Source organism: Chiloscyllium plagiosum, unplaced genomic scaffold (assembly GCF_037043375.1).
Source record: "Chiloscyllium plagiosum isolate Xiang-an unplaced genomic scaffold, Cpla_swu_hap1 HiC_scaffold_5, whole genome shotgun sequence".
NCBI lineage: Eukaryota > Metazoa > Chordata > Chondrichthyes > Orectolobiformes > Hemiscylliidae > Chiloscyllium > Chiloscyllium plagiosum.
The window spans coordinates 93,918,560-93,930,583 of record NW_028270143.1 but is presented as its reverse complement, the minus strand read 5'-3'; the positions used below and the strand labels follow the sequence as shown (position 1 = coordinate 93,930,583).

The following is a 12,024-nucleotide window of genomic DNA, read 5'->3' as shown; positions in this document are numbered from 1 at the left end:
AGTACACAGTACCTTTAGCTTCAAAACCTAACTTTGTGGAGCTCATATCCTGAGAACAAAGCAGGTGCTGAAGAGTTCAATGCATATTCCGTATGTTTAATCTGTGTTTCAAGTGAGCTGCACACCACATTGTAAAGTGCACTGTAAAAGTCCAGGTTCTCTGACTGATGGCATTAGACCCATTGGACTTGATAGCACCTGATGCCAGTTTCTTCTACTTTTGCCAAATGGGTTACTGACTGACTGTGGCATACATATGCAAACTCCATTTCATTAGGCTACATAATAGAGTGACAAATTAAATAGAAATACTCAAGATACAATGACCTCTTTATGATCCTGATCTAAAACTTTACATGTTTGGGAAGAAAATCTAGCTCATGCTGAGAGAATATGAAGCTTATAACTGAGTTAGGGTTGGGTTTTTAATGATTTTATTTTAAGATTTGACATTCCCTCACAGCCTACTTCACATTGTCATTGTAACCTAACCAGTTGACACGCAAAAGCCCATTTGTATAAATTTCTACTGCATCTCCAAGTGCAGCTCTGTGAAAATTGTGGGCCCATGTTGATTAATACTAAATGTTAAACTTTCTTTACTTCTACTCCTACTCCTGTTTCCTATGTAAATAAACCTCTGTGTCTGACAACTCTAGATTGCTGTTTTCTTTTACATTCTGCTCCAATTTATTCAATCATTGGTATCTTTTAGATAGGGCTTCCTCAGGTGTTGATGTGGGAGACATCAATTGAAAACCCAACTCTCTGTCTTGCTGATCCCATGTTATTTTTATTCAGTCATGCGGTGTTGATGTTACTGGTAAAACCAGCATTTATTGCCAATCCCTACTTGTCCTTGAGAGCTGTTATGGCTGTTTCTAACTCGTTTGTGGGATGGACCATTTCTGGCTAGACCAGATTTGTTTTTGAGAATGCGGTGGAGAGCTTCCTTCTTGAACTGTTGAATCCTTCAGATGTAGGGGCTCCTATGATGTTTTTGGGAATGAATTCCAGGATTTTCACTTTGTGACAGTGAAGGAACAGTGGTATAGTTCAAGTCAGGATGGCATGTTTCTTGCAAGGAGACTTGCAGGTAGTCATGCTACCATATACATGTTGCCCTTGCCCTTCTAGATGATAGTAGTTGTAGATTTGGAAGATGCTGTCTGAGGAGCCAATGGTATTTTCTGCAGTGCATCTCACGAATAGTGCACATTGCTGGCCCATTGCGCACCAGTGGTGAAGGGAATGAATGCTGAAAGTGGTAGATGAGTGCTATTCAGGTTATTGCTTTGTCCATCTCATTGGTGTGAATCTGGAAACATATTTAGGTCAGGCCAGGGAATGACAGCAGATTTCCTTCCCTGAAGGACATTAGTGAACCCAGGTGAATTTTTACAATTGGTCACTATTGTTAAGACCAATTTTCAGTTCCAGATTTATTAATTGAATTTAACAGTCACTTGGTGATAGAAGAGTTGAATATTGCTGAAAAAGGAGACATGATATCAAAGCTTTTGCACTCTTCAGAACAGACTCAAAAATCCCTGGAATGGTAGGTCTAACATATGAGGAACGGCTGAGGATCCTGGGATTGTACTCATTGGAGTTTAGAAGATTAAGGGGAGATCTAATAGAAACTTACAAGATAATACATGTCTTGGAAAGGGTGGACGCTAGGAAATTGTTTCCGTTAGACGAGGAGACTAGGACCCGTGGACACAGCCATGGGGTAAATTCAGAACAGAAATGCAGAGACATTTCTTCAGCCAGAGAGTGGTGGGCCTGTGGAGGCTGGGACGCTAAATGTCTTCAAGGCAGAAATTGATAAATTCTTGATGTCACAAGGAATTAAGGGCTACGGGGAGAATGCGGGTAAGTGGAGCTGAAATGCCCATCAGCCATGATTGAATGGTGGAGTGGACTCAATGGGCCGAATGGCCTTACTTCCACTCCTATGTCTTATGGTTTTATGGTCTAAAAATGCCAAATTTCAAAGGGAGCTATAACTTGTAGTGCATAAGAAAATGGTTCTGACAATTAACTTTAATTGGTTTGGATATTGCCATGGAGAATACACCACAGAAGTATTGTGCCCTACACTTTTATTTAATTCAAAGGAAGTACAATGTCTGGACGACCCCCTGAATATGAACAGGTAGCTTCTAACATTCATACATCACAACCCCAACTGATAATCTTAAATTGATTGTTAGTGTAATTTTTAGTATAGTCAGAATTGTTCACCAAGTGCTACTCAATAATAGCTTAGCATCTAATTTCAGACATCATAGAACATAGAACATAGAACAGTACAGCACAGAACAGACCCTTCAGCCCACGATGTTGTGCCGACCACTGACCCTCATGTATGCACCCTCAAATTTCTGTGACCATATGTATGTCGAGGATTCTCTTAAATGTCCCCAATGACCCTGCCTCCACAACTGCTGCTGGCAATGTATTCCATGCTCTCACAACTCTCTGTGTAAAGAACCCGCCTCTGACATCCCCTCTATACTTTCCTCCAACCAGCTTAAAACTATGACCCCTCGTGTTAGTCATTTCTGCCCTGGGAAATAGTCTCTGGCTATCGACTCTATCTGTGCCTCTCATTACCTTGTATACCTCAATTAGGTCCCCTCTTCTCCTCCTTTTCTCCAATGAAAAAAGTCCGAGCTCAGTCAACCTCTCCTCATAAGATAAGCCCTCCAGTCCAGGCAGCATCCTGGTAAACCTCCTCTGAACCCGCTCCAAAGCATCCACATCTTTCTTATAATAGGGCGACCAGAACTGGATGCAGTATTCCAAGTGCGGTCTAACCAAAGTTTTATAGTGCTGCAACAAGATCTCATGACTCTTAAACTCAATACCCCTGTTAATGAAAGCCAAAACACCATATGGTTTCTTAACAACCCTGTCCACTTGGGTGGCCATTTTAAGGGATCTGTGTACCTGCACACCAAGATCCCTCTATTCCTCCACACTACGAAGAATCCTATCCTTAATCCTGTACTCAGCTTTCAAATTCAACCTTCCAAAATGCATCACCTCGCATTTATCCAGGTTGAACTCCATCTGCCACCTCTCAGCCCATCTCTGCATCCTGTCAATGTCCCGCTGCAGCCTAAGACAGCCCTCTATACTGTCAATGACACCTCCAACCTTTGCGTCATCTGCTAACTTGCTGACCCATCCTTCAATCCCCGCATCCAAGTCAGTAATAAAAATTACAAACAATAGAGGCCCAAGGACAGAGCCCTGTGGAACACCACTCACCACAGACTTCCAGGCAGAATATTTTCCTTCTACTACCACTCGCTGTCTTCTGTTGGCCAGCCAATTCTGTATCCAGACAGCTAAGTTCCCCTGTATCCTATTCCTCCTGACCTTCTGAATGAGCCTACCATGGGGAACCTTATCACATGCCTTGCTAAAGTCCATATACACCACATCCACAGCTCGACCCTCATCAACTTTTCTAGTCACATCCTCAAAGAACTCGTTAAGGTTTGTGAGGCATGACCTGCCCCTCACAAAGCCGTGTTGACTGCATTTAATCAAGCCATGCTCTTCCAGATGGTCATAAATCCTATCCCTCAGAATCCTTTCTAACACCTTGCAGACGACAGACGTGAGACTTACTGGTCTGTAATTGCCGGGGATTTCCCTGTTTCCTTTCTTGAAGAGAGGAATTACATTTGCCTCTCTCCAGTCCTCAGGTACGACTCCAGTGGAGAGCGAGGATGAAAAGATCTTCGCAAGTGGCGAAGCAATTGCATTTCTCGTTTCCCAAAACAGCCGAGGACAAATCTGGTCCGGGCCTGGCGACTTGTCAATCTTAATGTTTGACAAAATTTTCAGCACATCAGCTTCCTCTATCTCTATCCATTCTAGCATGCACACCTGCTCTTCAAAGGTTTCATTCACTACAAAGTTCGTTTCGTTCGTAAAGATAGAAGCAAAAAACTCATTTAGGGCTTCCCCTACCTCCTCAGACTCCACACACAAATTCCCTATGCTATCCCTGATTGGGCCTACTCTTTCTTTGACCATTCTCTTATTCCTCACATAAGTGTAAAATGCCTTTGTGTTCTCCCTAATCCGTTCTGCCAAGCCTTTCTCGTGCCGCCTCCTGGCTCTCCTCAGACCATTTTTGAGCTCCTTCCTCGCCTGCCTGTAATCCTGTAGAGCTGAGCTTGACCCTAGTTTCCTCCACCTTACGTAAACTACCTTCTTCCTTTTGACAAGAAGCTCTACCGCTCTCGTCATCCAAGGTTCCTTTATCTTACCACTTCTTGCCTGTCTCAGAGGGACATATTTATTCATCACTTGCAACAACTGTTCCTTAAACAGTCTCCACATGTCTATAGTGCCTTTACCATGGAACAATTGCTCCCAATCCATGCTTCCTAACATCATGTTTTGAATTTAACAAGCAAAGGCTGATTGAGTACAGGTAGTACTGTACACATTACAGTATCAAAGGGCTGTACTGTTTGATGCACTCCCAGCAGTGTATTAAACTGGAGTTCTGAAGAAAAGTCATATCAGACTCATAACATCAAATCTGTTCCAGTGTCTACAGATCCCACTAGGCTGGTTGAGTTTCTCCAGTGTTCTCTGTGTTGATTTCAGATTTCCAACAACTGCGGTAAATTTCCTTTAAACTCATGCCAAGACAGTTAATCATTTAATAGTCTCTTTAAGCTATCAATCAAATTATGAACTCAGAATACCCCTGCTGAGATAATTGTAGTTGTTGAAATTTAGCTATACATTCAAAATGATATCATAATATCTCTTATTACTATGGTCTGTTTCAGCAGCAGGAAGAGTGGGAACATCATCAAGGGGCTGCTGAGATGGTGAGTGACTGCTTTAATAACCTGTCTCATGAATAGGCGGAGCACACACTGAGCAGGAGCAGACTCGGGACTGCTGAGTCAGTGAAATAATATATTTGGGTGGTTGCATTATCCAAAACACTACTTAGGTAGTGTCTCCCACCCATCCTCCTCGTATAACCAAAAAAACGTCCTGTGTGCCAGATTGGTAAAATAACTAGTCTTTTTTTGTTCTTTATTTTTCTACAGTCTCTTTGGGAATTTAGAATAGTGGGAATGGAGGTTAGGGCAGTTGAATGTTCCTCCTGCAGAATGTGGGAGGTAAGGGTCACCACTAGTGTCCCTGCTGACTTCATCTGCAGGAAGTGCACCCAATTCCAGCTCCTCGAAACCCGCATTAGGGAACTAGAGCTGGAGCTGGAAGAACTTCGGATCATTCGGGAGGTGGAGGGGGTTATTGAGAGGAGTCACAGGGAGGTACTCACACCTCAGATGCAAGAAAAAGGCAGATGGCTTACAGTCAGGGGACAGAAATGGAACTGAGAGGCAGTGCAGGGAACCCCTGTGGACGTTCCACTCAATAGCAAGTAAATTGTTTTGGACACTGCTGGGGAGGGTGGACTTACTAGGGATAAGCTGTGGGGTACAGGTCTGTGGCACAGAGTTTGTCCCTTTTGCTCAGAAGAGAAGGGGGTAGAGGAGCAATGCATTAGTCATTGTGGATTCCATAGTTAGGGGGACAGATAAGAGGTTCTGTGGGAACAAGAGAGACTCGTGGTTGGTATCTTGCTTCCCAGGTACCAGGGTTCATGATGTCTTATTTTGTGTTTTGGGGATCCTTGAAGGAGAGGCCCACATAGGCACTAACAACATAGTTTGAAATTAGATAGGTCCCCTGGACTGGATGGGATTTATCCTAGGATTCTTTGGGAAACCAGTGAGGAGATTGCAGAGCCTTTGTCTTTGATCTTTATGTCGTCATTGTCTACAGTAATAGTGCCAGAATACTGGAGGATAGCAGATGTTGTCCCCTTGTTCAAGAAAGGGAGTAGAGACAACCCTGGAAATTATAGACCAGTGAGTCTTACTTCAGTTGTGGGTAAAGTGTTGGAAAAGGTTATAAGAGACAGGATTTATAATCATCTTGAGAGGAATAAGTTGATTATGGATAGTCAACACAGTTTTCTGAAAGGTAAGTCATGCCTCACAAACCTTATTGAGTTCTTTGAGATTGTGACCAAACAGGTGGATGAGAGCAAAGTGGTTGATGTGGTGTATATGGATTTCATTAAGGCGTTTGATAAGGTGTCCCACAGTAGGCTATTGCCCTAAATACGGAGGCATGGGATTGGGGGTGATATAATGGTTTGGATCAAAAATTTGCTAGCTGAAAGATGACAGAGTGTAGTGGTTGATGGGAAACGTTCATCCTGGAGTTCAGTTACTAGTGTGTACTGCAAGTATCTGTTTTGGGTTCACTGCTGTTTGTCATTTGTATAAATGACCTAGATGAGGGCATAGAAGGATGGGTTAGATAGTTTGCAGATGTCACTAAAGTTGGTGGAGTTGTAGCTAGTGCTGAAGGATGTTGCAGGTTACAGAAGGACATAGATAAGTTGCAGAGCTGGGCGGAGAGGTGGCAAATGGAGTTTAATGCGGAAAAGTGTGGGTGATTCACTTTGGAAGAAGCAACAGGGATAAATAATACTGGTGTAATGTAAGATTCTTGGTAGTGTAGATGAGCAGAGAGATCTCGGTGTCCATGTACATAGATCTCTGAAAGTTGTGACTCAGGTTGATAGGGTTGTAAAGAAGGCATGTGGTATGTTAGCTTTTATTGGGAGAGGAATTGAGTTTCAGAGCCATGAGGTCATGCTGCAGCTGTACAAAACTCTGGAGAGGCTGCAATTGGAGTATTGCATTCAGTTCAGGTCACCACAGTATAGGAAGGATTGGAAGCTTTGGAAAGGGTGCAGAGAAGATTTTCTTGGATAGAGGGAAGGTCTTATGAGGAAAGGCTGAGGGACTTGAGGCTATTTTCATTAGAGAGTAGAAGGTTGAGAGGTGACTTAATTGAGACATATAAGATAATCAGAGGGTTAGATAGGGTGAACAGTGGGAGCTTTATTCCTTGGGTGGGGATGGCTAGCTTGAGGGGACATAGCTTTAAATTGAGGGGTGACTGATGTAGGACAGATGTCAGAGGTAGTTTCTTTACTCAGAAAGTAGTAGAGGCGTGGAACGCACTGCCTGCAATAGCAGTAGACTCACCAACTTTAAGAGCATTTAAATGGTCTTTGGATAAACATATGGATGATAATGGAATAGTGTAGGATAGATGGGCTTCGGATTGGTTCCACAGGTCAGTGTAACATCGAGGCCAAAGGGCCTGTTATGCGTTGTAATGTTCTATGTCCTATGTAGAATGGCATGATCAGATGCAAATTTTATTTTCTAACCCATACTGGATTTCATATCCAACAAAAGTCTGCAGTACAAACACTTTCTTAATGCTCTGTGACAGCTTTAGGTTTTACTAGTGTTTAAAGGACCCAAACTGCAAAGATATTTCATTCTCACAAGATTCAAATCCTGAAAACCTCTATTCATTAGCATCACGGGAGCATCTTCACCCCCACAGAGTGCAGTGCTTCAAGGAGAAAGATGACGATCACCTTCTCAGGCACAACTGGAATCAGCAAGAAAGATTGATCTTATCAACAATGCCCACTTCCCTCGAAAACAAACAGTCAAGAAGTTTAAAACTGATGCACAACTATCTAAAGTGATGTTCTGTGGTGATTACGTAATAACCAGATCAGTCCTGCGTTCAGAACACAGCAATCCATTACTTGACAAAAAATGGAAAAGGAAATTTGAACAGTAAATAATGTGGAAATTGTGATCAGAAGGACCATTGGACCAAAGTAGGGCAATGATCTCTCAGTTTATTATTCATACCAGCTAATGAAAACTAGTTCAGAACTTCCAAACCTCCTCAATACCATCATTTTAACCTAAGACAGAATCTCCCTAAAGTCGTCACACCTGCTGTATCCGTCAGCTGTTCTGGATCCCTGGTTATTTTGTGTCTTTTTCCATCTATATAATTAACAAGACATCCTGTAACAAAAACAATGTTCTTTTGTAGAACTGAGAGATTAAAAGGCAAGTTGTGGACTGTTGTAAATCTGTTCTAAAGACAGAAAATGCATGTCTGCTAATATTTGTAAAGAAATAAACAATAAGTTAGCAACCAGTCTATTGTGGCACTTTACATTGCAAATTCTTCGCATTTCACATTTCTCTTGCCAACAAACCACAGCCGTTTTGGCCGCGGAACTGATCTGTCTCTGGTGCCTATTCAGCCAGATGACATCATTCTGAATTACATCATTTGGTCGATGTGTCACTTGTGACATTTTCTGGGACTGATGACAGTGAGCTCAGTCTATGTGCTGGAGTTGACTCCTTCAGTTCATGGCTTATTAATCAGAACTGTCAAAGGGCCCGACCGCCTGCAACATTAACTAGCCTCCCTTCTTCTTTATGGATAGACTTGATGTGCATTCCTAGCAGAGTCTGGCTTTGCGATTAAAGCATTAAACAGAGATAATTAATACACGGAAGAAGCAATGTACTCAACATTTAACAAATGACGTATTTGTTTCCAAGACCCAGTTTTCCATTGATGATTGTATCTCTGGAGGTAATAGTTTTATTACATGAAGAACAGGGAGAAATGTGCCCTCTGGTTAATCAATAACCAGATTTGAGAATCCTGGTGGTCTTTAGTCCTCCTTATCTCATGTCATTGCTGCTCTGGTTGAGAGCTGATCAAACCTTTTCTGATCTGATTCAGATCTGTGTTGCTGAGATATTCACCACATGGTGCATAGTTGAGTGATCCACCAGGAGACACAACAGAATCATTCATAAAATGCACTGAAATTCAAAAATACAGAAGCATGGAAACAGAAATAAACGTCAAAAATGTAGTCTCCAGCAGTGCCTCTTAGAACAGTAAATAAAAACAGCATGAGCTCCTAACAATTATACAGGGTGTGTATACACATACAACTACATTAATTAAATCATTTTTCTTTACAGTGGACCCTCTGAACCATGGTTAGAACTGGTGATAAGTCACACACAAAAAGAAGAGCACCTCATTTTGGGCATTGCACTAAAAAATTATACAAGCACCTAACCCATCTTCAACCACAATATGACAAGCCTGACATGATGTTTGCTTTAGAGTTCAATCAAAGTGTGGCACTAAATCTGTTTACCAGCTCCGGTTGCGAAAAGGTCAGCCCATGCAGAGAGCTGTCTGTAACCGTAGACATCCGGGAGCTTCACACCTGCTAAAAAAATTACCCTCCATGTGTAGTTACCTACAAAGCAATTAACGTAATTAGGACCTTAAAACACAAGTAAAAGACCTACCTCACAGGAAATTAAGAATGATAATTTCTTTCCACAGCTGGGACAGCAGCAGCTGATAGTCTCCCTGCTGTTATCTGTTATGCATCAAGCAAATCCCAAGCTTGTAGTTGATGGAAAGTGATACTCTGTGCTGGGATGACTGAATGTTGCAGCCTTAAAACCACAGGGTTCCATGTATTAGGGAAGAGCAAGTTAAAATCGTCCCATTGATGAAATTCTTTGAGCCTAATGAGAAGAACAACAAAAAGCTCAGAACGTTCGCAGCCCTTTTGCCTTGCTCACAATTCAACTTTGAAAGTCTGCTACAATGATGTCCAAGCCAATATTCTAAGTAATGGTGGAAAATTCCAGAGCACTAAGATAACATACTCCTGCGTTCTCAAGTAAATCAAAGGCATGTGTGGAATTTAAAGCTAGATTCAGCACAAGAAAGGGCGTCCATTCTACACTCTAACAGATGTGGTAGCATAACAGGCTAATCTGTTGAGCAGGCTTTTAGACTAGTGTAAAGTATAACTTTGATGCTGAGCAGAAATATACTCAATGCGATATCATGTGGATAAAAAGGCTTTTCCACTTCAGTAATATCAAGTATTAAATTATAACCTTTAAATTAAATAACTCCAGGTTTATTCATTGAAAACAAGCACAGGTATCAAAGAGAGGAAATAATCAAATGGAGAATATTATTAAGTGTTTTTAAAACAGAAAGTCAGTCTTCATTTGCTATGTTTGTGCTTCTTCTCTTACTGTCTCAGTCAGTTTGCCTGAAGTATCTAATGTCAATAGATTTTGTTACAATGCGCACTTTCAATGTGAGTTAGCCAGTTTGCCTTTTTTTTTAAACTGAGCGCATCCAGAACAGTTTGAACTTATTAGTAGTCCAGACAAACTGCATATGGCAAAACAGAGCAGGCGCGACTATCACCTGCGGCTGTTTATGCAAGACGTGCTGAATACTTAAAAGGGCTGGCAATAAGACAATAGCTGAGAGCTCAAAGAGATGTTTAAAAGATATAGCACAGTGCACATCCAGAAACGAAAATTTGAAATGTGTGAGATTGGCCCTGTGATCAGAGTGGATTGCTGAAGCAGTGGAGTTTTGAAAGTAGCTCCAAGCTAATTGTCCACACCTCACACAAGTGTATGAGGTACTAGTCCCAGAGCAGAAACAAATCTAGTCACTTGGGGTTATAAATAGTACAGCTGTGAGACACCAGCTACAAATTGCCAGGAAATAAACACAAAAAAAAGGGAAATGAGTTCAAAGACAAATTTCCAGATGTTTGTTTTCGAAGAAGTAACATAACAACAGGAGAAATTTAAAGCAGATGTTCTGCTTCATGCTTTTTTATTTAAATTTGATCTTACAACAAATTCATGAATCTTTCTCACTTCAGGCTTCAGTTGGTTAGTATACAGTGCCACCCAGACCAAGAATGTCTCAGATTCCACCACTGGTCTGGACTGCTCACAGCTGAAACAGCTGGTGAACATTACAATGGCCACCAGTGTCTCTAGATGAGGAAAGGACAATATTAGTCATCGCTCATAAACTGGGGACAGAATTTAATACCTTCCCTCTGGGTTGGAGGATGAAGTGTGGAGTTGTTAATGGGCAGGAGAGTCATGTCTGGGGTCTCTATTGCCTTCCCACCACTGTCCTGAATTAAATCCAGAATGGGAAGAATCACCGATGGCTTTCCTGAACCATTGCTAACTGGAGAGTCGAAGTAGGTAAACATTTACCCCTGTAAGGGTACCATCCCACCCCCTGCTGCTCTTCATCCAGCAGCTGGTGGAGGACTTGCCATGTGGGAAACATGATAGGCAAAGCAAGTTAGGATTGTTTCTGGCTTCGCGTCTTTCATTGTCAGGCACTCAATGCCTGATCATGGGATGTGTCATAGGGAAGAAAGGTGGAGGGCATCTCCCTACCCTTATTACTTGCCAAGACATGCTGTTATTACTCCAGTGGGTGCAGCACCAACCTCGTAACTTACAGCTGTCAGTCTCTGATTGGCCAACACCGTGGAGATGGCGAAATTTCCGGTGCTGGGTTCATTGATCACAGGGAAAGGCCACTGCTGCCCAGTTGTGTCCCAGATTGATATCTAAATTGCAGACTTTCCTAAAAGTAGCTAACACAACACTTTCAATGGTTCTCCAGCTGTGATCCCATTACCAACATTAAATTCTGTCCATAATCACTGGAGATTCCTATTGGAGATTGTACATATGTAACAGTTTGAGAGAAGCAAGATTAACTTGGAAACACATGAACAATAGCTATTTCAGAAAGCTACTGGGCTTTCTCAAATCCAGAATATGTTGAAGAATTTAAGGAGGTGGGCAGGTGACCAAGAGTTTATTAAACTGACATTTTAAAATCCAAAATTGAGGCAAAAAGATGAAGAAGAAAGGGAATTTCAGGGCTTAAATCTCAGGCCAGCACTGATGGAATGATTAAGAGCTAAAGTATTCTAAATATCAGAATGAGCGTCATTCAGATATCTCAGAGCATTCTGGGGCTGAAGGTGGTGACAGTGATAGGGAACATCGATGGATTTGAAAACAAGGAGCATTTTGGATGAAGTGGCAGAGGACTGGAGGACAGCTAACGCTGTTCCATTATTAAAGTAGGGAGGAAGGGATAGAGAAGAAAATTACAGACCAGTCAGTCTAACCTTGATAGTGGGAAAGTTATGAGGAAGAATTCTAAAGG

The 12,024-nt window shown here is 41.9% G+C and overlaps 1 protein-coding gene across 1 annotated transcript in view; it reads right to left on the bottom strand.

Moving 5' to 3' along the window:
• The window catches only part of jcada (junctional cadherin 5 associated a), a 235,614-nt gene extending 226,122 nt beyond the window's left edge, over positions 1-9,492 (bottom strand). Inside the window, exon 1 of the mRNA XM_087987475.1 lies at positions 9,300-9,492. The gene's annotated coding sequence lies outside the window, so the exon portion shown is untranslated. The remainder of the gene's footprint in view (positions 1-9,299) is intronic.
• Between the last annotated feature and the right edge of the window lie 2,532 nt (positions 9,493-12,024).